Source organism: Pelodiscus sinensis, chromosome 20 (assembly GCF_049634645.1).
Source record: "Pelodiscus sinensis isolate JC-2024 chromosome 20, ASM4963464v1, whole genome shotgun sequence".
Classification (NCBI taxonomy): domain Eukaryota; kingdom Metazoa; phylum Chordata; order Testudines; family Trionychidae; genus Pelodiscus; species Pelodiscus sinensis.
Genome location: NC_134730.1, coordinates 11,500,686 through 11,528,541, shown reverse-complemented (window position 1 = coordinate 11,528,541; position 27,856 = coordinate 11,500,686). Strand labels below are relative to the sequence as shown.

Here is a 27,856-nt window from a genome sequence, read left to right as displayed (position 1 = left end):
AGTCCCAGCTTACACCAGCCCCAGAAACTACCTCCACTGTGGCTCTGCATTTAAAATACAGAGCCACAGCAGGATTAGTTCCTGGGGCTGGCGCAAGCCAGAACTTGAACAGTCCTGGCTCGTGCTGGCTCTGGAATGCTGTGTCTCCTCCCCTCCACCCCCGGATCATGGAGATGGTGCTGTGGAGGACCAGCTTTTAAGCTGGCTCCTGCCTGCACCGGCTCCTGCTCCCCCCACCGCCTTGCTGCTTTTAACACAGAGTCAGTAAGAGGTGGGGAAGCAAGTAGTCATCTTAACTACCCAATAGGCATATGCTCATCTGGTAGTTGTCTACTCCCTTACATCCCTAATTTCCAAATAACTGGTTTTATAAATTTTCACACCCTTTTGCCTTGAATAGCATATACTTTATGTAACTTTATGGTGAGAGGCAGCACTATGTAGCAAAACTGAATAGGGACAGGAAGTATATTTGGTGGTGATCACTGATGGAAATACTGTATTCATTTGAAACTGCAGAGGGAGCATCTATGGAAAATTTGGGTAGGAAATTAGGTTAAGAATTAATTCTCCTAACTATGAAAAGTGCTGTTGAATATTGAAAGAGAACACATTGTCAGGGCTTTAATTTTACCAAGCACCTGTGTCCTCTCTGACAAGCTATACCAAAACCCTATGGCAAGGCTTATAGATTTTCAGCAGCAAATTGGAAATGCTAAGGTAGCTACAGGTACTCTTAAAATACTGAGTTCTTTATTGGATAGCATGAAAATTAACATGATTTCAGTATTTTTATACAACTTGAACATGTTTCTCAGTAGTTTACATAATTCACCTCATCAGTTTACATAATTCTTTGTATTAAGTCTGTCTATAATTTAATATACTTAGAGGTTTTGGCAGCGTGATTGGAGTTGCACATGTCTTCAGCGTAGGAATGCGAGGGACATGGTGCAGGGTTTTGGCATATAGGAGGCGGCTGAGGTTTTTGGTACTAGGAAAAAGGAGAAATACATTGCAATTTTCTCTTTCACTTTTCTTCAAGAACAATGATTACAACTAGATTATAGCAGGATTCAAAAAAGAACTAGATAAAGTCATGGACAGGTCCATCAGTGGCTGTTACCAACGATGGGCATGGGATGGTGTCCCTAGCGTCTGTTTGCCAGAAGCTGGGAATGGACAGCAGGAGATGGATCACTTGGTGATTGCCTGTCATGTTTGTTCCCTCTGGCACCTGGATTGATTACTATTGGAAGACAGGATATTGGGCTAGATGAATCTTTGGTCTAGGGATGTAAACGGGTAATGGGTTAACCAATTACCCAATAAGCATCCTATTTACTGAGTGATGCTTACTGGTTAACCGGTGCCCAGCACAGCCGGAGCAGACCCCCACCTGCAGCATGCTGCTCCAGCCCAGGAGCTAGCAGTCACGCAGTTAACATTGTAACCAATAGAATTTTGGTCGGTTACACAGTTAATGTATTTTTACATCTCTTTGGTCTATATCAATATGATTATTCTTATGTTAATTGGGTGAAGGGGCTGGAGAGTAGACTTCAAATGCCTATTTTCCCCACCTCATCAGTAGCTTTCCACTTCTAAATTCTGGCCACTGCATCCATCGCCAATGGCTAAGCGTGTTAGCTGGATTTTTCTGCTAAAAGTACCAACTGACTCAAGAATATACAGTACAGGCAGTCCCCGGGTTACGTACAAGATAGGGACTGTAGGTTTGTTCTTAAGTTGAATCTGTATGTAAGTCGGAACTGGCATCAGCCGCTGCTGAAACTGATCAGTTTCAACAGCCGCTGAATCTGGACACCAGTTCCACTTACATACAGATTCAAGGTAAGAACACCAGGCGTCCCCAAGTCAGCTGCTGCTGCTGAAACTGATCAGCAGCTGATTCCAGGAAGCCCAGAGCAGAGCAACTCTGCCTCGGGCTTCCTGTAGTCAGCCGCTGGTCATTTTCAGCAGCGGCTGACTTTGGGACGCCTGGGGCAGAGCAGCTCGGGTGCTGCTGGCTTGGTCCAGTAGCGCGGCCGCTCCTCGGAGCTACTGGACCAACCCAGCAGCACCCCAGCTGCTCTGCCCCAGGCGTCCTGATTCAGCCACTGCTGAAACTGATCAGCAGTTGAATCAGGACACCTGGGGCAGAGCAGCTGGGGTGCTGCCCGGTTGGTCCAGTAGCGCCAAGGAGTGGTGCTGCGGGACCAACCAGCAGTGCCCCACCTGCTCTACCACAGGCCCCCGGCTTTGCTCCACGTCTCCCTGGTCTGCTGGGGGGGGGCACTAGCTGTGTTCCCCCCCCCCCCCAGCAGACCAGGGAGACGTGGAGCAAAGCTGCGGAGGACCCGGGCCGAACCGTGGTGCTTCCAGATCAGCGCCGCGGTCCGGCCCGGGTCCTCCGCGGCTTTGCTCAGCGTCTCGCTGGTCTGCAGACCAGGGAGACGCTGAGCAAAGCCACGGAGGACCCGGGCGGACCCGCGGCTTCCAGATCAGCTGAAAGCGCTGCAGGTCCGGCCCGGGTCCTCCGCCGCTCTGCTCAGCGTCTCCCTGGTCTGCAGACCAGGGAGACGCTGAACAGAGCGGCGGAGCACCCGGCCGGACCCACACCGCTCTACCGCAAAGTCTGCAGACCAGGGAGACGCTGAGCAGAGCGGCGGAGCACCTGGGGCCGGACCCGCGCCGCTTCCAGCTGATCTGGAAGCGGCCGCGGGTCCGGCCCCTGGTGCTCCGCCGCTTTGCTCCCGTCAGCAGACCAGGGAGACGGGGAGCAGCTTTTCTCGCCCCAGAGAAGGCGGGCGGCGGGACCAGGCGTCCCGCTGCTCTAGTTCTCCGGGGCAAGAAATCCCCGTTCGTAACTGCGGATCCGACGTAAGTCGGATCCGCGTAACTCGGGGACTGCTTGTATATACATATTGGTTTGCCTTTGGCTACCAACAGTGGTTTTTTTTTTTTGTTTTGTTTTTTGAATGAGTGTTTGGAATCTCCAACAGAATCTAGCCACTGCTAGAGGGCCCTGATGTGAATTTGTCCTGCATCTTTTGTGTGAATGAAAGGGCTCAATCTCCAGAGCAGTTGATAGCAGCTTTTTCCAGCAGTAAATTGCACCAGAAGATATTAATTTTTTTCCCCATGTTACATGTCATTCAGCTTCAAACAAAAACAATGACAAAAATCTGTACATGGTAGCAGTGATGGGATCACTACCTTAAAATATTCTTTATGTATTACTTTGCTAAAACATAAACTGCAACCTTACCGGCTATTAACATTCATTCATAAATAATTTTCTCCTTTAACTTTCATGCGCCTAATGTTTAATATGCTCATCTATCCCTGCAAGCCCTTAAGGCTTCAGTTGTGATGCCACAATCTTAGTTTTACTTGTATAGCCTTACTGCCTAGCAGGAGGGAGAGGGATAGCTCAGTGGTTTGAGCATTGACCTAATAAACCCAGGGTTGTGAGTTCAATCTGGGGGAGGGGCATTTAGGAATCTGGGGCAAATCTGTCAGGGATGGTACTTGGTCCTGCTGTGAGGGCAGGGAACTGGACTTGATGACCTCTCAAGGTCCCTTCCAGTTCTATGAAATGATATATCTCCACATATATATAGCCAAAGCCCTGCTCCTACATTAGCCTCTGGTTCTAGGCACTATACAAACACATAACTAAAAGATGGTTCCTATGCCTGGCATTTTCCGTCTGTATTCTTGCATTGCAAAGTCAAACAGGAAGAACAGAGTGTTGCTGTGTGCAAGGGATGTTAAGTCAATTAAATGGGTAACTGTAACTGCTTAAAAAACAACAAATGGTCTGGTAGCACTTTATAGATTAACAAAACATGTAGCTGGTATCATGAGCTTTCGTGGGCACAGCCCACTTCTTCAGATGACTGGAGTTTTGAGTTTAGGATGTGCATACCCAAAATAAATACGGGAGCAAAGGAGGGGGAGGGCGAGAAACAAGGAGCAGAGGGAATGAAAATATCAAAGGGAAAAACAAGTAGGCAGAACTGGCAATCTGTAAGCACCTGAAGACTGGATAGTTAAAAAGAAGCAGATAAGGATCAAAGGATAGCAACAGATAGGAAGGGTACTAACGCAAGAATCTACATGGTGCAAACAGCCCTTTGTCTTTCATTGAATGTTAGCTTGATAAATGTCCCAGCCATCCCTCATCTCAACTGAGGCCATCAGCGTGAGAATTGAACTGAGTTTGGCTGATCACCATAATAACTCTAACTCAGGAACCAATCCGTGCAGCAAACCTCGGTGCCAACTCTGGCCACATATATACACCAGCAACACCATCGCAGGGCCTAACCAGATCAGCCATACTGTCACTGGTTCATTCTCCTGCACATCTACTAACGTAATATATGCCATCATGTGCCAACAATGCTAAACTGGACAGTCCCTATGTAAAAGAATCAATGGACACAAATCAGATATTAGGAATGGCAACATACAAAAACCTGTAGGGGAACGCTTCAGTTTCCCTGGACACACAATTGCAGATCTAAAGGTAGCCATCTTGCAGCGCAAAAAACTTCAGGACCAGACTTCAGAGAGAAACTGCTGAGCTACAGTTCATCTTCAAGTTTGACACAATCAACTCAGGATTAAACAAAGACTGTGACTGGCTAGCTAACTACAAAAGCAGCTTCTCCTCTTTTGGAATTCACATCTCCAGATCAGCTACTAGAAGTGGGCTTTATCCTCCCTGATTTGATCCACCTCGTCATCTCCAGCCTGATTCTGGCCTGCATATTTATTCCTGCCTCTGAAAATTTCCAATACATGCATCTGACGAAGTGAGTCTTTGCCCACGAAAGCTTATGCTCCAACACTTCAGTTAGTCTATAAGGTGCCACAGGGCTCCTCGCCGCTTTTGTATATCTGATTTGTGTCCATTGATTCTTTCTTGTAGGAACTGTCCAGTTTGTCATATACAGGCAGTCCCCGAGTTACGCGGATCCGACTTATGTCGGATCCACACTTACGAACGGGGCTTTCTCGCCCCGGAGCTCGCAGGAAGCAGGACCGCCCAGAGCGCAGTGGTCCCGCCACCTCGACCTCTGGGGCGAGAAAAGCTGCTCCGGGTGCCCCTGGTCTGCTGGGGACCGTCTCGAGCAGACCAGGGACACCGGGAGCAAAGCCGCAGCGGCGGCGGGGTCCCGTGCCTCTGAGGCTTTGCTCCCTGTGTCCCTGGTCTGCTGGGGGGGGGACGCAGCTAGTGCGCCCCCCCCCCCCCCCCAGCAGACCAGGCTTTTGTTGTGGACCCTGGGGTAGAGCAGCTGGGGTGCTGCCGGGTTGGTCCTGCAGGGACCTACCTGGCAGCCCAGCTGTTCTGTCCCAGGCTCGAGATTCAACCGCTGTTGAAACTGATCAGTGGCTGATTCCAGGAAGCTGGGGGCAGAGCAATTCTGCCTCCAGCTTCCTGTAGTCAGCCCCTGGTCAGTTTCAGCAGCAGCGGCTGAATCTGGAGCCAGTTCCGACTTACATACAAATTCAACTTAAGAACAAACCTATAGTCCCTATCTTGTACGTAACCCAGGGACTGCCTGTATATACCAGTGGGGCATTGCTGGCATTTGATGACATAGATCAAATTCCTGGATGTGCAGTTGAATGATTTGGCAACTTACGTTGTTGGCTCCAGTGATGACTTTGCTTGAATAGATATGTAGGCAGAGTTGGCACGGTGGCTGATTGCAGGGCTGGGTTCCTGGATGCTTATCATGTGGTTGTGTAGCATGGTTACTGGAAATAATTTGTTTCAGGTTGGGGGAGTTGTCTGTAAGCAAGAATAGGCTTTTCCCCAAAGGCCTCAGAGGGAGGGATCTGTGACCATTCGTGTAATAACTCACGTGACCCTCCGCACAGTTTGTAGGAATTACAAGTTTATTCGCACCCACATGGTGCAACCTGGGGGACCTCCCCCAATCTACTTGCACTACAGCGTGACACCCAGCCGGCTCAGCTCCCTGCGAGAGGGGGACCTGGGCCCACCATCTCTCCAGATCCCAACCCAGGGCCCTAAAGATGGAGAATCCTCCCCGTCTCGGTGAGGTGTTTCCCCTATACGCACCGATGCTTGGGCATCCCCTCAGCCCTACTCTGGGTCACTTCCTCCTGGCCAGCCTCCTTCCCGCCTTCTCTTACCTGTCTGCCCGACAGGTTTCTGTTCTCCCTTCCCTTCTCCCTCCTTTAACCTTGTACCCTTGTCGGCCGTGCCCCCTGCGCCAGTGTCCCTCCCTCCCTCTGCAGGGCTTGCTGGAGCATCCACCGGCCCGTGTCCCATGGCCTTCCCCTCCTCCTCCCCTCCCAGGTCCTTCTCCACTCCCGGAGGGGGTGTGGTGATGCCCTCATCCCATCGCCAGCCCCTGAAGTCATTCCTATGCTGCAGCGCAGCTTCCAGCACCTGCACCATGTTCACAGCACTGCAGCTTGTGCTCCACGTTCCCGGCCGCGCCGCCGTCTCTTCTTCCCGAACGAGAGTGCAGGGCAGCCCTGCCCCCATCACAGGATCATTTTCCAAAATGGGTTGCAGATTGTGTATAATGCGTTGAAGGAGTTTGAGTTCCCTTTTGAGTCTGTCTTGAAATAGTTCATGTCTGAGTACGTTTTGGCTCTGTCAATATGTTTTTTTCACTTCTCCAGATGGGTATTTCAGTTTTAGGAATGCTCTATTAAGATCCTGTAGGTGTTTGTCTCTGTCTGTGAGATTGGAGCAAATCTGGTTGTATGTTAGGGCTTGGCTGTATACAATAGATTGAGAAATGTGTCTGGGATGGAAGCTGAAGGCATGAAGATAAGGGTAGCGGTCGGTGGGTTTCTGGTATAGGATGGTGGAAATTTGTCCAGGAAGTGGATCTCTCGTGTGGACTGGTTCAGGCGGAGGTTGATGGTGGGGTGGAAGTTGTTGATTTCCTTGTGAAATTCTTCAAAAGCCTCTTTTCTATGGGTCCATATGATGATGTCATTGATGTAGTGTAGGTAAAGTAGGGATGTTAGGGGGCAAGAGCTGAGGAAACATCGTTCAAGGTTGGCATATTGTGGTGCCATGCGGGTGTCCATAGCTGTGCCGCTGACTTGGAGATTCCAACTACTTCCAATTCGGAAAAAATTTGTAAGTCACAGAGCTCTGTAATCAGGTGTGCAGTGCTGTTATTGGGGATGGTGTTCCTGATGGCTTGTAATCCATCTTCATGTGGAATGTTGGTGGAAAAGGCTTCTTCGTCCATAGTGGCCAGGATGGTATTTTCAGGTAGATTACTGATGTTTTGAAGTTTCCTCAGGAAGTCAGTGGTGTCTCGGAAGTAACTGGGCGTGCTGGTAGTGTAGGGTCTGAGGAAGAAGATGATATAGCCAGATAATCTTGTGGTAAGTGTGCCAATGCTTGAGATGATGGGCTGTCCAGGATTTCCAGGTTTGTGTATATTGGGTAGCAAAGTTCCTGGTCGGGGATTAGGAGGGGTGTTAGTGTAAATTTGTTCCTGAGCAGCATCAGGGAGCTTCTTGAGCAGTCTTTTCGGGGGGGGATTGGTATTCCTTAGTGGGGTCATAGAAGAAAGGCTGGTAGAATCTGGTATTGCCACAGGGAAGCCTCCCTCCCAGGAGCAGAGCAGGCAGCCCTTGCCTGCCCAGCTCTTGGAGATGAGGCTTCGCTGTCCAGCCGCAGCCACTGAATGTAGCCAACACTATTAACTGAGAAGTATCAGCTGGTTGATTATACTTTAACATCTCTAGTGTGCAGACACATTTAATGAGCAGTAACAGGCAAGAAAATACAAACAGGGAAATAAAGCCACAAGGGCTAAGTGACATGCCTACGGTAAGGGAGTAAGTTCTTATATCCAGTGCCTGAACAAGGAACACCTTGTCTGCAGCCTTCCTGGTCCCCAGAAAATACATTCAACGTTGTCTTCCTGCTACTGATTTAATGCTCTCCTAGAATTCCAATAGTTCTAGGAATAGAGGCATCACTCAGATCTGTGCTGTTTCTCTATTTGAATTGGCAGTGTCTCTCTTTAAGAACAGTGTCTGTTCTTTCACTTCAGCTTTCCCCTGCTGCTGTCAGTCACACCTGAGCTGAGGCAGTACAATCCTAATGGAAAGGATAATGGAGAAATCCAGCATTACATAAAGTAATGTTGTTTGAGAGCCATACAGTAAATGACCAAAGCATTGTTCATACAAGCTGGTCTTGCATCAAAGACTTTAATGGCTTAATTCAAATACAACAGTGAAAACATACAGTTATATTCAGATTTTGGTATAGCCCCATCAGAGGAGATTGGCATTGACGATTGAGAAAATATTTGATTTAAAGAAGAGAGGAGTCAGGCATGACAACAGGCAGACACTGTTGCTATTTTAGCCTGTAGCATGGAAGAAAATGTAATGCTGAATGGGAGGCTGAGGTGAGGGGAGTATTTAGGCATGTTGGACATGGAGGGAAGCTATGACTGCTGGGAAGTGAAAGCTGAGATTTAGGGCCAAACTCAATCCATGCGTAAGCAGGTGCATCCTCATTGACTTTAGGGGACTTGTACCCACAAATATAGCAGTTAATGCCCTTAAGGAAAGGATTTGTACGCAGCAAGAGCCAGGCACTCCAACTTAATGTGAAAAAGAAGAAACAATGGAATGTTTTAAAACACGGCCCCATGGAAAACTGGAAGGGAAGAACACTTTACTCTGTCATCTAAAAATAATTGAAACTTGCATTTTTTTCATAACAAGCTGACAGCCTGCATTTACAAGAAGCACTTTAGGAGCTTTGATATGATGATTTCTGTATTAACCATTCAGTTTAGTGAAGTGATAAACATTTTAAGATCTTTTTTTTTTTTTTTTTTTTTTTTGCTGGGAAGAGACATGAGAAGATGGAAGACTTTTATGGTTCAGACAGAGGACCAGGGCAGGGGAAAGGAGACAATCTTAGAAAGGTTGTTTAATCTCTCTCCACCTGCCAGATTTACGAACATTCCCCAGTAGGAAAGGAGACGAATGAATACTGAACCTATTGTGAGGAAAGGTGGGCAAGTATAGTTGTTGTCATCTCTCCCTCTTCTTCTGCTGACAATGCAAGGATTAATTATACAGGTTGCACCTTCCTAATCCAGGACTCTCTGGTCTTGCAACACTGGTCTAAAAACCCCTGGTGACTGGGAGTTGGCAACTGGAGAGCCAGCAGCTGAGAGCACAGTGGGGCCGCCATGGCCCAGCAGGGGCTGGGAACAGAGCCAGCGGCGGGCTGTGGGACCAGTGGCAGAGGACCTCCCCTGGTCTGGCAAATTACCTTGTGCAGGACTGGTCTGGTCCTGAGGGTGCTGGACCAGGGAGGTCCAACCTGTACTGACTTTTTCCAGAGTGGAAACGTATATTTGAAGAATACTAACACATAAAGAGCTGAGCTGTTTGCCTTCTGCTTTAGCTGAGGTTTTATTTAAGTAGCTGAACAACACTCCACATTCCACTTAAACCAAGTCTTTGAAATATCTTCTAAAATATAAGATCTTATTTCTTAGTCTCGATCTTTCCATCTCAAGTGCAGTGTATAATTATTTCCTCATTATAAAATATCAATCATAACCTAGTGTTACACTAGATCTTGGCCAGCTGGTCAGGGAAATATCCTTTCTGTGTGACAAGATGGCTTTATGAAGCTGCACCCATCTTGTAGAAGGGGTATAGGAAATGGAACTACTTTTTAATGCTCAAATTATATTTTCCTCTGTTTGTTGGCATTAGGCATAAACAGATCAGGCATGTGTGTAGTGTGAAAAATAAGGGTGCCACAAAATATGCTTCAGACTGTTTCTGTTTTTTAATTGAACTGCTAGCTTGGCATAATGGCATCCTGAGGAAGCCCAAAACCAGATTCCTGATATGGGTGGAGATTTTTGGAAGATGTATCACCGTGACAATCTATCTAAGGTGCCAGTTGAGTTTTCACTATAAATTCTGCCAAGAAATCCATTGGAAAAGTCTTTTTAAAAGTTCTTTTTTAACCTGTAGCAAGAATTTCATACCTACCTTTTCCACCAAGTGGCAGTATATTTCTGTCTTATTTCTTCCCAACCTTTTCATCTTAACATGTTCAAACTAGGAAGTAAACATAATCCTGGTTATCATAAACCCTAGGCAGAGGCGTGGCTACTGGAAAGCCATTTAGTTAACTCACTAACAGCTTTTGGATTTTCCAGCCACTGTAATAGTTCTTAGTTTTCCATTGGTTTCATAAGAAGATGAGTATGACCATACTCGATCAGATCAATAGTCCATCTAGCCCAGTATCCTGCTTTCAACAGTGCTAGATGCTTCAGAGGAAGTGAACAGAGCAGGGCAACTATGGAGTGATCCATCCCCTGTCGTTTTGCCCTGGTTTCTGGCAGTCAAGTTTAGTAGCACCTGGAATGTGGGGTTGTCCCTGATCATCTTGAGGAATAGCTCTTGACGGGCCTGTCATCCATGAACTTATCAAATTCTTTTTTTTTAAACCAAATTAAACTTTTGTCTCTTTCAACATTCCCTTGCAATGAGCAACACAGATTGCCCATGCTGTTTCTGAAGTGTTTCCTTATGTTAATTTTAAATTTGCTGCCTCTTAATTTCATTGTGTGATCCCTAATTCTTGTGTTGTGAAGAGTTAAATAACATTTTATTACTCATTTTCTCTATGCCATTCATGATTTTATATACCTCTATTATATCCATCTCTTAGTTGTCTCTTTTTTTCTAAATTGAATATTTCATGTCTTTAATCTCTCCTTGTATAGAACAGCTTCCATACTCGTAATAATTTTTGTTGCTCCTCTCTGTTTTTCCATTTCTAGCATATCATTTTTTTTAAGATGGGACAATAAGAGCTACATAGAGTATTGAATATGTGGGGGTACCTTGGATTCATGTAGTGGCATTGCTTCTGACATTGTTAGCTTTTTTGAATACTGCTGCACACCGAGCATATGTTTTCAAAGAACTACCTATGTTGACTCCAAGATCTTGAAGTGGTAACTAATATTCAGTGCAACGCTGCCGCTTTGAAATGCCCAGTGGAGCCCAGGATCAGCTGGGAAGTCCCTAGCCGATGGCTCTGCATGGCATTTAAAGCGGCTTGGAGCCCAGGATCAGCTGGGGCTTCCCAGCTGACCCCGGGATCAATGTGGCACTGCTGCTTTGAAATGCCAGGTGGAGCCCAGGATTAGCTGGGCGCTCCCCAGCTGACCCCGGGCGCCACGTGGCACTGCTTCAAAACTCCATGGCAGCATTTCAAAGGGGTAGCGCCACACGGAGCCTGGGATCAGCTTTGCTGTCATGGCATTTAAAAGCGGCAGTGCCGCATGGAACCCAGGACCCCAGGCTCCATGCAGAGTTGCCGCTTTGAAGTACCCCCTTCTCCTTTTCCCCCCAAGGGAAGCGACTAGTTGGCTATCCTGCCAACTATCTGATAAGCGGACTAGTCAACTAGTTGTTCACATCCCTAGTTTCTACATGTTTTGTTAGTCTTTAAAGTGTTACCATACTATTTATTAGTTTATCCTGTACAGACTTAAACAACTCGGCTACCCCCTGAAGTTTTTAGTTTCAACCAGTTTGTCTAGTACTGAAGTTAGGTTTGCCTGCCTGTAATTGCTGGGATTGTGTCTGGAGCCTTTTTTAAAAATTGGCATTTTTTTTAACAATTAGCAGAGGACACCTGTCATCTGTTAGAGGCTGATTTAAGAGAGTTTACTTATCACAGTTAGTACTGCAATTTCATATAAGAGTTCCTTCAGAACTCTGGGTGAGTGTCTGGTCCTACTTGTGTATAACTATTAAATGTGTCCGTTTGTTCCTTTATTGACATCTCAGTCTGGAATGGTTCTTCAGATTTGTACCCTAAAAAGAATGGCTTGGATGTAGGAATCTTCCCCTCATCCTGGGCAGTGAAGACTGATGCAAAGAATTCATTTAGCTTTTCCACAGTGGCTGTGTCTTCCTTAATTGCTCCTTGATCATCCATCCAGTGCCCCTGCTGATTATTTGGCAAGATTCCTGCTTCTAATGTACTGAAAAATATTTCTGCTGTTGGGGATAAGGTGCATGTTTCTGTATAAAGTCACACTGTTCACTTTTGGAAATCTGTAGAACTCTTGGGCATTTCTGTGTGCTGTTGAAATGGCCTAGTGCAACACTCAGATTTTAGGGTCAGCCTTTGTGCAGAAGATGAAATCCATGCCACCTGGTTGTAAAAAGTAGATTTAACAGCTGTCTTTGGATTGATTAGTTTTGCAGTTATTCAGAACCTATAAGCATCTATTCTGCTGTCTTTCTAATAAGCACAGCTGTGAGCAAATGGTGAATAAAGTCTTAAGTTTGTGCTTTGTCAGTTTAGCTGGAGGAGTCTATTTGAACAATAAACAAGCAAACACTGAATCCCTAATTTAAACAGGGTTATGTAAGGTTAGAATTCCTTGTGCCTGTGGCTCAGGTCCATTCCAGAAACCACACAAAAGCAATTCAGAATTTTTTTTGACCTAAACAGCAATAACTCACAGTGAAAGGTTCATCAGGTGTTATGGCTATTACAGGCTGTCATGGCTCCTTCCCCATTTCTACATTTCTATTGGCTGCCTGCCACCTGTCTTAGGTAAGGGAAATAGCCAGCATCCTGGAGACTAAGGGGTTAACTAACCCTCATGATCATGACACAGGCAAAGACTGTGGAAGTTATAAATGGATAAAAGCATAATTTTCTATAGCAGTTTAATATTAAAGATTATTGTGGGGGAATGCTTTCCAAATGTGGTCCCCATCATACAGATAGCACCAATATAAAGAAGTGTCCAGACTCTTTTTCCTACACAGCTCTTAAGTTTATATTATCTTGTATCTTATCCCTTTTTTTAATCAAATTATTGCAGTTGCTGTAGATGAATGTGTTTCTGTTTGTTTGTTTTTGTTTTGTTTTTTTGTCCATGACCATGGCACTCCCTTTCTTGCTTATCTCAAAAGAGCCTGAATGACTGAACAGACTACAGCTTCCTCCTCCTCATGTTGACACTGAATTTTTTGAGCAGCAAGTCTCAAAAAGCTTTTCAAGTCCAGACAATGTCGTCTCGCCACTGTTTCTCTTTAGCCAAGGGCTAGACTAGCCTAGGGTTGTCTGACTACCTGAAGAAGGGTGTGTCAGTGAATCAAAGGCGTGTGTCTTCAAACTGATTAGTGAAGTGTAAACTGTTGCTCAGTGCAGATAGTGAGCAGGCAGCTAATTCAGCAATATGGTGTTCTAATTAACAGAACTACAAGCTCCTGATGGTTGTAACTTTGCAAAAAGCAGATGGATCTCTAGAATTTCCCCTGGGGAGACTTGTCTCTGGTATGAGACCCTGCAGGCTGAGTATAAACCCAAATCCCTTTACAAGGGGAATTGTAATGATGGCCAAGAAAGTGAATCCCTTAGCTGTAAGCATATAGTCATTTAAAAAATATACAACTACGAAACACAACAGAGAATTACATTTACTAGGGGGAAGAAAATGATTGACAGTTCATCTAGGATGGAAAGGACTTGGATGGATGGTATCCCACAGCCTACTTGAGCCTCTGTGGGTCCTCTCTGAGTGTGGAGCCATGAATTTGAGGCAAGAGGGCAAACTGTGTAAACCTGGCTTTAAGATGTGGTATCCTGCTGGCATTCATGGCCCTCTTGTTTAAGGAACGGTTGAGCTGTGTGTAATCATGCAGTGTGCTTGGCCTACTGCCACAAGATTGGAATATTGTTGTGGTTTTTTTTCAAAGCTGTAAAGAAATAAGCCCTTGGGTCTTCTCTTTTTGTTTTTAATTCCTTCACTATTAACTGGGCAGGTTGTCAGGGGAAAAGTGAGAAACTGATTTGGAACAGAACATTGAGCGCACTCCTCTGCTGAACTGTGGCCTGAAGGATTCTGGACCGTCCAAGACATTGTGGGGATAGGACTTAAAACAGGGCACAATGTTAAAGTCAAGCAAGGACGTAAGCCCAACCCTTCCATTTAGATTGCTTCAGATGGCATTCACAGGCAATCATTAACTCTCAGGCTCTGAATACTATGCTGATTACACTTGATATCAGGAAATTAAGTGTATATGACAGCTTCCTTGCAACTGAGGGTATGTCTACACTGCTGTTAATAACCTACAGGTTGCTGGGGCTCTATCTAAGAGGCTGTTTAATTGAGATGTAGATATTTGGGCTTAGGTTGGACTGGGCTGTAGGGCTTTGCAAGGTAGGAGCATCCCAGAGCATGCATTGCAGCCCCAGACAAAATGTCTGCAATGCAGTTACAGAGCCACTGAAACAAAGCTCTTGTGAGCCCAAGTCAGCTGGCTTGGGCCAGCGGAAAAGTTTTTAACTGCAGTGTAGACATACCCTGAGTGTCCAACATTTACAGATTTTTGAAAGCTTGTGGTCTTGTCAGAAGCCATGTTTTTTATGGAACCCTCCTCTCACTTAGTGTGTTGGGACTCTGGGAGGCTGCCAAGTTAGACTACAGGACAAAAGAAGCAGAGGAATGAATATAGATTTGTAGAGAAATGGTGCATTTCCTAAATATAGAGCCTTTTGATAACCTTGAGAGACATACTCCGCTTTTACTGTAGTCTTGATCCAGCCCTCCCATAGAATAATTAATTTAATGGATGAGTGATCCCTGGGCTGCTTTAGGGAGAAGCTAACAATCATTTTGATTTGGAGAAGTGGGGGAAATAATACCAGGATGCGAGTCCAACATCCTAATTGTGATGTTTTTTTATCCTTCTTGCCTACCCCAGCTCTCCGTAGCTATCATTGTGGGCTCTGAGATTACTGATTTCAGGTGATGATTTTGCTCTGTAAACCAGCAGGTATACAAATGATAATTGAGTCACTAACAGTTGAATTGTCAAAGCTCACTAGCAATTCTCCACTCCAGCCTGTAAGACCATTGCCATTTTAAGTCCAATTTTGGAAAGTCATCTGCAGCAATACTTGCCCCCCAAAAAAGCAACATGTATATAAAAATCCTTTTTGCCTGAAATAAAACCTACTTAGACTGAAATGGCTCATCTTAGAAAAAGATGACTAAAGAGGGTATGATAGAGAAAATGAGCAAGGAAGTGTTATTTACTACATAACATAAGAACCAGGGGTTGCCTAAAAAAATAATAGGCAAAAGGTGTAAAACAAACTAAATACTTTGCACAATGTGTAGTCAACCTGTGGAACTCATTGCTGGGGATGTTGTGAATACTAAAATAACTGGGTTCAAAAAAGAATTTGATATATTCATGAAGGGGATAGGTCCATCAATAGGTATTAGCTAAGATGACCATAGATGCATTCCCTTGCTCAGGTTATCCCTAAACCTCTGTCTGCCTGGAGCTGGGACTCATTGACAGTAGATGGATTGCCTTGTTCTGTCCATTCCCTCTGAAGCATCTGGCACTGGTTACTGTCAGAAGGCAAGATACTGGGCTAGATGGGCCATTGGTCTGACTCACTGTGGATATCCTTATGATCAGGGTTCGACACATAATGTAATCTACGCACCCATGGCAAGTAGTTTGCAACCTGGAAGAGCTGGGTTTGGGTGATCTGCGCATGCGCAAATCGCCGGACAGTGCAGCTGGCGAGCGGGGCTCGCCGTGGTTCGGCAAGCCCTGCTTATGATGAATGTTCATGTTTTAATTATAGGTGACAAAGCTCAAAAGTAGGTCAAATGAATTCCTTTGCTTTTATGTGTTTGAAGTATCATCTGTTAAAATATCATTGGGGAATTCTGAAAAGTAGCTTGTTTCAAGAGCCAGTTCTAAAACTGTTCCTAAACCCCAAAAACCTACCCATTCAGTGATGACTGCAGTGGGTGTTCCCTGCACTGACTTTCTAAACAATATGGCAGGGTCTGCTTGGAGTTAAATATCAAGCTCACAATTCATTATGGTAAGGCAATCTCATTTAATCTTTCCAGGAATACACCCACCCTGATAATGTACTTCAGGTTACTTGCTCTTGGATTTAGACTTTGAAATGCTTTACAATAAACAACCCTTAGCATTCTCTGCAGGAGTAGCACTGTGTCTGTTGAATGTTATATTGGTCTTTTTTCCTCTTTGCTTCCTACAATCACAATACCTGCTTGATCTACTTAGTTTTATATACTAAGTCACTGGCTGAGTCTCTCCATTACTCTCAGCCCTAGATATGCAGCTTTTCAACTTCCCATTAAGAAACCAAAAGTCTTGAGAGGCTTCACTGATGTTGCTATGCCTGATTTTTAAGAAGAGTATAGATCAGTCAGTTTTGTGCTGTCCTCACCCACTATTAAAGCAAGTGCTTTTTTTGTATCCAAAACTAAAGCAATTGGTTTATCTTAATCCATTTTTTCTAGGCACGTGGGTACAGTTACAAGTAGCTTTGTTTGCCTGAGAATATTGGCATATGCTAAACACAATTTTTAATGAAAGAATGAATCTGGCACTGAACAGGTTTTATTCTGTTTCACACACGTTTTTCCCCCTTTACTTCCAACCCATTTGTTTTAACAACTGCAGAGAGATTGTAGCATTGTTGGCTTGAAACTTTGAATTCAGGGCTGCAGCTTTGAACCCAATAAACCAACTCTTATTAACTGTTTGGAAGATGAGTCGGCACATATTTGGACATGTCTCATTCCTCCCCCGTCAGGCATACAAGCAGCAACAAATTTTACTCCCTGAAGTGCTGAATACCATAGATTATTGATACAGGTGTGGCTTAGTTCTTTCTTCAGAGAGTCATGAAAGATTTTTTTAATCTGTTTTATAAAAAGTTCCAGAAGACTGAAGAACTTATGGTGCCACTTTCCTTGCATTCTTTTCACCAGTAAGAGCTTGACTGGAAGAATATATACACTTGTATTTAAGCATGGTGCTGCTTTTGGGGGGGGAACGCGGGGGGGGGGGGGGGACCCTCTGACAACCTGCAGAGAGAACCTGCTCTTTTTTACATTCTTGGCATTGTAACTTTTCTATTAAATGTTCTTGAATGATGACAGATTGAGTGTCCTGGAAACAAACCTCTCGCTAACAGAGCAAGGACTGCGTACAACATCAGTGCAAACCTTCCACTCTTATCCCATCTCTTAACAATAGGGTTGCCAGATGGTTTCAACAAAAATACCAGACACGCTTGACATTACATCACAATCTATATTACATCTTTAGAAAATACCAGACACTTATATTTTCTCATTTATATTTTCTCAATTTGTTTCCCCGAACAGAGCGCTCAAATACTTGACTGTCCAGTTCAAAACCGGTCACCTGGCAACCCTACTTAACAACCCTTTTATGCCTAGAGGTGGTCCTTTTGGCTTTGCCTACACTACAGTTAAGTTAACATGTAATGTAGCTTACATGGATCTAACTCTGTAAGGACATGCCTATACCAAGGAAAAGATCTGCTGAGGTCAGTCTTCCAGGGTTTTGTTTTAGGTCTGGTGAAGAAGCACTAAATTGAATTCAAGGGGAGCCCCTGTTTACATCAGTACTCCTGCTTTTCGTGAGAGTAAGAGAAGCCAATGGGAGTGTTTGCTCCTATTGACCTCCTGCTTGGTGGATGGTGTTTTAAGACTTGTCGACTTCAGCTATGCAACTAATGTAGCTGAAGTTGCCTATCTTAGGTCAACCTTCCACTCCAGTGTAGACCAGAACTAAGAATCTACGTTAAAATGTAGCTCTCGACGATGTAACTTGTCCACTACACTATCTTAACTCTACCTATGCAAGAGACATGGTGCTTTAAGTTGATGTAGCTAGAGCGACAGTGTCAGTGTAGAGTTGACACTGCATTGCTAACATCGACTGTTGCTGCCTTTCAAAAACCACCCCACAACGCCAATCTGTGCAACTGCTTCTGGTAACGATGAGCACTGACGACACAAGAAGCCTAGCGTGGACATGTAAAACCAATTCAGTTACATCAGCACGCACAGCAACTGCAGTAACATAGGTTTATTTAATTTTTTAGGGTAGATTTTTGACCTGGGCCTTTCTGAGAGTCTGTAACTGGAAAAATGTAAAAAACAATGAATAGTCTAGCAGCACCTTAAAGACTAGCAAAACATGTAGATGGTATCATGAGCTTTCACTGACACAACCCACTTCAGATGAAAGTTCTTCTTCAGTCTTTTCTGAGAATGATAGCAAAGGTGCAAATAGTGCCACATGTGCTGCTGGCTTGGTTTTGTGCTATGGATACCTGTCATTGGGAGACCAATTGAAAGTACCAACACAGCACTTCTCTCATAACATTTAAGCTTCCTTATAACAGCTTATTGTGAGTATAGGAAACTAATTTGGCACAGGGAATCCTTCTCTAGACAATGCTTTGTGGATATGAGTTTCTGATGTGCTTCCTCCAGAAAGAAAATCCTTGTTGCACCCTTTTTCTGCTGACATAAATAATTAGCCCCACAACTGCTAGGATAATGAGCTTTTTCATCGATTTTTATTAACTAACCTTGCAACTTCTCTCACTTTTATTCTAATTAATAAATGGAATAAAAGGGCCCAAGGCCCTTTTCTAGTGTTAATTGTCTGCAGCAGAACAATCCTCTTTTGTGCTCCTACCATTTCTCTGAATTTCTGCTGTGGTGCACAAGCTTTGTCTGTACTACAGAGCTTTTAGTGACAGTTGTGTCACTAAAAGTCGAGCAGTGTAAATGCTATTTGTTGGCACACTTGTTGGCAAAATACTTCCACCGCCTCTAGGCAGGGTTCATATAATCAACAGAAGAGTGCTCCCCTGACGAGCCGCTTACAGTGCCACTTCCACCCCCCAAATTTTGTCTTTTGGTGGGTTTTTTTTAGGCACTTCTGTCATTCCATTGGCAAGGTAGACAAAGCCTAAGGGTATGTCTACACTGCCCATGTTACAGCATGGCCATGGCAGTACTATGACATGGGCAGTATAGTCATGCTTTATGGACGGGGGAAGAGCTCTCCTATCGTTAAAAACAAAACACCCAAACAATGCTTGGTAGCATTATTACTAAGAAGCCCTGTCAATACTGGTGCTTTTTAGTGTTAAAAGTTTTGTTGCTTACGTGTGTGAGGTTTTTTCAGACCCCTGAATTACTGAAGTTTTAGCACCAGACTTTTTCTTTAGACTTTGAAGAAGGAATTTCAGTGGGATGTACTTAACAAAGAATTTTTGTGCAAGAAGCACTTTTGCTTGATTGCTGCTGCTGAGTTCTAAGTCTTCTCACAATTCAGCTTCCCTTTCTGTGAAATAATCCTTAAAGAAAAATCATCAAAATAATTTGATATCTTAGTCATTGCTATGTGATTACTGATATTTATTATTAGAATCTTGGGCAGATATAGAACTCAAAAAAATGAGCTGCACCTATCCACATCTGCGGATATAAAGCAGATGTCTGCAGATTTGCATGACTCTTTTTATAATCTGATCTCATGAAGTTGTCATTCTTACTTCTCTGAAACTGAATAGGATGCAGTAATATGCGATGAGGGAAATTGCTAGGTTCATGGGCTTTCCACAGCAATAAGCAGCTTTGAGCTTGTCCACTTTTAATGGGAATTGCCAGAGGCTATAATTTGGCTTCTCTTATGACTTGTTTTCATTCAAAATAGAAATCACTTAATCAGAGCTAATCAATATCACTGGCTAATGGAAATGAGCAGAGATGGATTCAGAATTCGGGCAACCCCAGTCAAGTGCTTGTTTGCCCAATTGGTCATTAAGAGATCTGTTTCAACAATAAGTGAGAGCTATTTTGGATTTTTTTTTCTGCTCTTAATTAAACATGTTTATGCCACCATATTAGGAACTTTCCAGTGATACCGAGAACCCTTACTTTACACTCCTGTAGCTGAAGCTCTGCAAATGCTTTACCGGCAGGGTATTCAATAAGTGGACAGTGGGCCAAATCTGAACTGCCAGCTGCTTTTGAACCCAAAAATCTTATTTACTTACTGTTATTTTCTCTATGGACTCTGACTATCTCTGGACAAAGAAATTTGGACCATTGGGGAAATGCTCACCATGTGAAGAAGATATTAATCCATTTTAAACATGGGGAAACTGAGGTACAGAGGTTTAGGGACTTGCCTTCAATGCTTCAGTGATTCAGACTTTGGTACTAAACCAGAATACAAGAACCTTGGCTCAGGGTCTTTTGCTTTCTAGCTGGTGGTTAGAAACTAGTTATCTTTGAAATATGATTCCATTAACTTCACATAGTGTTTGAATAGATTTCAAATGGGAACTATTTAAAGGCTCTCCCTGCTATGGAAGTTCCTCGTTCTAGAACATTTTATCACCTTCATAATTAGCCAAATCTTGTTTAGCTGTGTTTTTGTTGTAGAATTGAAGTGAGTTTGCAGTGGATTTGCACAGACTTAATATAGCAAAGTAAAAGGCAGTGTCAGCTAGGTCTGCTCTTTCTTTTGATAAGATGCTTAAGATAAAGAAAGAGTTGGAGGAGTTGTCTCTTTCCTGTCTAGTTCTTTCTCTGGAAGAGGGTGATACTTAAGAGTGTTCAGACTGTATGAAGTTGCATATTTCAGTAGGAGAAACGGTCAGTTCTTCCCCATTGGTGGCTCGCCTCTGTACTTTTTAGTGCTTTAGGTACATGGCCCCAGCAGCTTCCTCTCATTTTTGAGATAAGTTCCTTTTCTCCTCCAGAGTTGGGCAGTTTGCCTAGAGCCATGTGACAGAATTGGCAAACAGGATATGGCCATAGGAAATGGACTTGCATTGGGCTTTCTCCTGGGATTCTCCTTCTCTTTTTCCTTTTGTTGGAAAAGGAAATAAAACTTTGTTCTTGTTTTCTCTTTCTCCTCCTGCCCTCGCCCCGACGCGTGCACGCGCACACTCACGGACCTTATTCTGTTTACCACTTCTGTAATGTAGCATGTTACAACTGACAAGCTTTAAAGGATGAGGGGTGAAATTGCTTTTTGCTCTTAACTCCTCAAGTCAGATGGATTTTAATACTTTGTCTCTATTGTGAGAATGAATAGATCATCCAGCTAACTACTGGAGCATGTGCATTGCCCTAAGATGAAAAGGGTTGAGAAATTAATCATAAACTTCTGTCTACCTATAGAGATGTCTTTCCTTTGTGCTTTGTAATTGCTGGTAGTGGAGATGAAGTGTTTGAATACAGATTTAGATCCTTTCTGCGTCAATTGTGGCAGAATGATACTGTTTTAGCAGATTCTTTAACAATGGAGAGTTAAGCTTTCCCTCCCACTGTCTGAATTGTTGGAGAGTGAAGAAAAATGTCTGTTCACTTTTAGCTGTACCCAGGGCCACATGGGGGAAGAAGGGTGTGCTTTTTAGTGGGCCCCGGAGTCCTAGCTTTGACTGAAACTTGCGGTATGTGTGAAAGAGGGCTTTTTACAAGCTTGTACTGTCCCTGAAAAAACTATGCTTGGGTCCTGGCTCTACTTTCAGGTTGGGGGGTGAAACCTGCTGTGATAACCAACAGGCAAGTATAAGCTTGGATTAGTATGTTCTGCTGAACCCTGTGTTTGGTCTGCTGAACCCTGAGACTTCTTTTTGTTTACATAAATGTACATTTGTAAAGAAATAGCTGACACTGCAACACAGGGGTAGGGAACCTATGGCCCGCCCTGTGGCTTGCTTTCCTCCAGCCTGCAAGGCTCAAGGCTCCCAATCTACCTGTCTTCCCGCCCCCGTCCCACATTGGTGTAAATAGGCACTGGCGCTCCAGGAATGAGGGGGGCGGGCACGGCTGAAGACGTGAAGTGGAGCCCCAAGCCTCATGGCCCCAATTCAGGCAAGACAGGCCTAGATCTGGCCCATGGGCTCTGCCTAGCGGGGGGACGGGGACGGAGTGGCTCCTCCACACTGAAGGGGTTGGCCCCTTCCCCCATAACTCCCATTGGCCAAATCACAGCCAATGGAGGCAGGGAGGGGCAGTGCCAGTGAAAGATTGTTCCCTGCAGCATGCACTGCCACATGCTCTCCTTTCCCCAGCTGCAAGACTTTGCACTCCCAGACCTCTCCTGCACCCTTCCTCCTGCCCAGACGCCTCATCTCCACCCTATTCCTGCACCCTCTTCCAAATGCCCCAGCCCACTCCTGCATTTCAGCAAACACTCTGTCCTACCTAGACCTCACACCGTCACTCTCAGCTTACTCCTGCACCCGACCTCCTGCCCACAACCCAGATCCTCACCCAAGCCCACTCCCCAGCAGCCCCCTCCCATACACTGAACCCCTTATTTTTGTCTCCACCTCAGAGCTTGGGGTCGTCCACAAAATCTGCTAACCTTGCTCCCCTTAAGCTTTGGGGTAGAGCTTAAGGGTAGCAAATAGGCGGGGCTTGACAAACTATAGAATCTACTCGCCCATGGGCGAGTAGATTTCAGCTGCGTGCCCTGTTTACCGGTGGTGTGCGCTCATGCGCCATGCGGCTCTTGCGCATGCACAGTATGGGGCTGACGAGCGGCTTTCGCTGCCGTTTGTCAAACCCTGCAAATAGGGATGTAGAAATCCCATTTAACTGATTAAAGAGGAGGTGCACATGGGAGGGTAGCTGATGGGCTCGGCCTGCTGGGCTGGAGTGCTCTTCCCGCCCACCCCACCCATGGCTTCTCAGTTGTGGGCCAAGTCTATGAGATTTTTAGGAATTTTTTTCTCCTCACTTGCAGAGGGCGACTGATTTTTCTGGGGGTCAATTGCCCCTGACCCAAAAAAGATTCCCCACTCGCTGTTGTAACATCAGTCTCTGCCAGTTGAGTCTCCAGTATCATCAGGTGTGCTTTGGATCTGGACACTGAATTCCAAGAGTCAGTGGGTTCATTTAATTTAGTGTTCTCCTCCTGCTGTCAAGCCCTTGGTTTTGCTGGGATTGAAGCAGTGAGGACTGGCATCCAGTTATTTACAAAAGGAATTATACTTCTGACTTTTCAAGGCATTATATTCGTTGTGATTTTAAAACTCTGTTCAGTCAGATACCAAGTTGACAAGCACTAAAGAAATGTCTAAATAAATCATGGAAGGTATCATGCCTCAGGATGCACAGACAGAGAAAGTTTAACAGTCCTATTAAGAGCTGTGAAAATTATTGTGGATGTGCCTAATCAGGATCAGGGTCCCATTATACTGGATGCAAACTTGTAGGAGGATACGGTAAACTCTTTAAAAAAGCAATGAGCTAATTTTAGACAAAGCAGAATGAGTACATCTCTCTCTCTTTCTCTATAGATATAGATATAAGGGAGAAGCAGTGGATGTCATATACCTAGACTTTAGTAAGGCATTTGATACAGTCTCGCATGATATTCTTATTGATAAACTACGCAAATATAACTTAGATAGGGCCACGATAAGGTGGGTGCATAATTGGCTGGATAACCGTAGTCAGAGTTGTTGTTAACGGTGCTAAATCCTGCTGGAAAGGGATAACAAGTGGAGTTCCACAAGGGTCTGTTTTGGGACCCGTACTGTTCAATATCTTCATCAATGATGTAGATATTGGGATAGAGAGTACGCTTATTAAGTTTGCAGATGATACCAAACTGGGTGGGGTTGCGACTTCTTTGGAGGATAGGGTAGCAAGTTAGAGAAATGGTCAGAGGTAAACAGGATGAGGTTTAATAAAGAGAAATGCAAAGTGCTCCACTTAGGAAGGAACAATCAGTTCCATACATACAAGATGGGAAGCGACTGTCTAGGAAGGAGCATGGCGGAAAGGGATCTAGGGGTCATAGTGGACCACAAGTTGAATATGAGTCAACAGTGTGATGCTGTTGCAAAAAAAGCAAATATGATTCTAGGTTGTATCAACAGGTGTGTTGTAAGCAAAACTCGTGAAGTCATTCTGCCGCTCTACTCTGCTCTAGTTAGGCCTCAGCTGGAATACTGTGTCCAGTTCTGGGCGCCACATTTCAAGAAAGATGTGGAGAAATTGGAAAGGGTACAGAGAAGAGCGACAAGAATGATTAAAGGTCTAAACAACATGACCTATGAAGCCAGGCTTCATGAACTGGGCTTGTTTAGTTTGGAAAAAAGAAGATTAAGGGGGGACATAGAATCATAGGACTGGAAGGGACCTCGAGAGGTCATCGAGTCCAGCCCCCCGCCCTCAAGGCAGGACCAAGCTCCGTCTACACCATCCCTGACAGATGTCTATCTAACCTGTTCTTAAATATCTCCAGAGAGGGAGATTCCACCACCTCCCTTGGCAATTTATTTCAATATTTGACCACCCTGACAGTTAGGAATTTTTTCCTAATGTCCAATCTAAACCTCCCTTGCTGCACTTTAAGCCCATTACTCCTTGTCCTGTCCTCAGAAACCAAGAGGAACAAATTTTCTCCTTCCTCCTTGTGACACCCTTTTAGATATTTGAAAACCGCTATCATGTCCCCCCTTAATCTTCTTTTTTCCAAACTAAACAAGCATGATATGCAGTTTTCAAATATCTAAAAGGGTGTCACAAGGAGGAAGGAGAAAATTTGTTCCTCTTGGTTTCTGAGGACAGGACAAGGAGTAATGGGCTTAAAGTGCAGCAAGGGAGGTTTAGATTGGACATTAGGAAAAAATTCCTAACTGTCAGGGTGGTCAAATATTGGAATAAATTGCCAAGGGAGGTGGTGGAATCTCCCTCTCTGGAGATATTTAAGAACAGGTTAGATAGACATCTGTCAGGGATGGTGTAGACGGAGCTTGGTCCTGCCTTGAGGGCGGGGGGCTGGACTCGATGACCTCTCGAGGTCCCTTCCAGTCCTATGATTCTATGATTCTATACTTATCTCATAGAGCTGGAAGGGACTTTGAGAGGTCATTGAGTCTAGTCCCCTGCCCTCATTGCAGGACCAAGTAGCATCCCTGATAGATTTACCCCCAGATTCCTAAATGGCCCCCTCAAAGATTGAGCTCACAACCCTGGGTTTAGCAGGTCAGTGCTCAAACCACTGAGTTATCTCCTCCCCCCTCTCCTCCTTTGTCTCTGTGTGTCTGAGAGTCTATTTGCTCAAGATCACCTTCTAAATGGTAAGAGCTAGGATCACCAAATTTGGTATGCGGCTTCCTCTTTTCCTAACTTAAAGCAAGGTCAAGTTTTGGTTGTGCCAAGACAACCAGAAGCCCTGGGAAAAGGACTGTTATCCATAACATGCAGAGGAAAAAGTTGCTGTTCGGAGGGACACAATATGAGAGGGGTCCCTGGGGGCAGTGAGCCCACAAGAGAGAGTTATTTTGGAGAGTATCCACTGGGGGCGACAGTACTATCAAGGGAGTAGCCAGCAAGGCTGGGGCTCCTCATCTTGACTGCCAGCATACCAATAAGTAGCCCTATGGCCCTTCTCCTGCCCCCCCCCCTCCCCCGGCAGCTGGGGAGGAGGGGAAAAAAAGGCCCCTGGCAGCTGCTAAGGAGAAAAAAAGGTCTCTGCCAGATGAGGCTTCCGCACCCTGAGCCCCTTCTCACACCCAACCCTTACTCTCATGCTTCCATCCAGAACTCCTCCTCTCCTTACCCATACACCTCCCTAAAGCCCTGCCCTGAGTCCTGGACCCTCCACACCACCAGCCCCCTGCCCTGAAGGACCTGGGCAATGCTGGGTATGTCTGCTAGGATAATAAATGGGGAGATCTGATGAACAGAAGTAAGATCAAGCTGGCTATGTCAAACTTGAAGTTCCCAACCCATTAGATTGTTTAATAGATGCTAATCAGCAGTGATAAAAAACTAAATAGCGGGTCACAGAGGGGAGGCCATGTTAGTCTGTAACTGAAAAAAATTAAAAAACAATGCAGGACCATTCATTGTTTTTTTAAATAGAGGGTGTTTGTGAGTCTGGGTTGGTTGTAACAGCATAGGAAAAGAGAGAACTCAAGCTGGGGAATTTGACGTTGACCCCTCAGTCAATCCAGTTCTCTGTCTTGGATCTTGTTTTAATCACCCAAATCCCTCTAGCCCAGGGATGGGCAAAGGGGCTTCCGCGGGCTGAATGCAGCCTGCTGAGCTGGTGGATCCAGCCCGCAGCCACCCTGCCGCTCCCCCACTCCGAGGCCAATTGAGCCCTGGGGACGGGGAAGCATGTGAAGTCTCCTCCCCCCCTGCACCAAGGGCACGTGGCCTATAGAAATGTCAGCTGTTTTAAAACAGCTGGCGTTTCTGTAGCCACCACGTGCCCTGAGCGGGGTAGAGGGCGAGAGACTTCACGTACTCCCCTGCCCCCAGACTCTGATTGGCCTGGGAGCGGAAGGGCCCTTGCAAGTGTAGAGGGAACTGCCAGCTGTTCTAAAACAGCTGGTGATTCTCTGTGGGGGTGAGGGTGGAGACTTCACATGCTCCCCCCTGGCCAAACAGAGTCTGGGGGGAAGGTGGGCAGCACGAGAAGTCTCCTGGCTCCGCCCCTTCTGCACAAGGTCCCATCCTTTCTGGAGCATTCTGGGCCACTTCACAAATTTATGAAGTAGTTCCCCCCCCTTTAAAAATTATTGCCCACCCCTGCTTTAGCATTGATAGGCTTTCCTTCCCCACAAGGCACTTATCTACCCTATCTCCCTTGCTCCTTCCCTTTCTGCATGATTAAAATGGCCCCTCTAACTGTATGCCATTGATTCTGTGAGAAATTGACAGTAGGATTGGTATCCTTTGGCAAGAGCTAACCTTAGTAGCTGCTGTGTTCCACAATGTGGGTGTGAGCTTTGAACTGGATTTATGGATTTTTTCAGGAAGGATTTAGCAAGCATTGTTGTAAATAAGTCCATTCTTTTCATCAAATAAAATGGTTTTTTTGGATACATTTTCTCAAGCTTAAATTCTAGTGTGTCTCAGATTCATATTGTTTTCATTTCCTTCCTATGTTTTAGTCTCTGTTCCAACTGAGGGGATTGTTGTTTTTTTCAGTGGGACCTGATGGCAGGCTGCATTCCTACATGTTTGGGTTTTTGTAACCTTAAGAGGGGGGAAGGGAACGACACACCCTGCAGTTTTGTTGGCTTTTAATCTCTTAACAGTCACCATGGTAGGATGGGAGTTTGAATAGAATATGTTGCTTTCATGTTGCAGTTTTTGCATGTAACAAGCAGCAACAGTGCCTGCCTTCATCAACTGGTATGAATTCATCTTGGTGGTTCCGTTTAATAATATATACAACTGTCAGGCTGCCAGAGGGAGTGTCTCATGGGCCAGGGCTTGAAGAAGCACTTGCCTGCATGCTCAACAGCAATAAATGGGATTTTTTTTCTGGGTGCTAGCAGAAAAGCAGTAATGATACTTAAATAGCAGCTGAAGTCAGTCATTGATGTTTTGTTCATGTTTTGTTAGTCTTTAAAGTGCTACCAGACTATTTACTGTGTTTTAAGTTTTTCCTGTTGCAAACTAACTCGGCTACCCCTCTGAAGCAATTGGTGAAAATGGTAGTCTTGTAGGTCTCAATAAACTGCTCTGGAATAGGCAGACCAGAAATTATATGGCTTGTTATGCATTGGATAAGTCTAGATCTTAGAAATGTAAGTGATCCAGAGGGCCCTAAAATCTGATTTTTTGTTTGTTTGTTTTGTTTGTTTCCTTGCTTTGCAACTTCATCCACCTGCACCAGATGCTGACCATTTGCATGATTAGCATGGTGAAATTTGTAAGATTTGTTGTCACCTTCATTACTGCAGCTGCTTGGAGTAGCTGTGAACAATGGAATGGGGGATGGATGACAGTGAAGAGTTGACCCTCCCTGCAGGAGGGTCAACTTAAAAAAACTTAAACTTAAAAAAAAATGGTCCTGTAGCACCTTAGAGATTAACAACAAATGTTATATAGTATCATGAGCTTTTGTGGGCACAACCCACTTC

The 27,856-nt window shown here is 44.9% G+C and overlaps 1 protein-coding gene across 4 annotated transcripts in view; it reads left to right on the top strand.

The window, feature by feature from the left end:
* The window catches only part of SAP30BP (SAP30 binding protein), a 63,133-nt gene that overhangs the window by 12,094 nt on the left and 23,183 nt on the right, over positions 1–27,856 (top strand). The gene's annotated exons all lie outside the window — the stretch shown is intronic.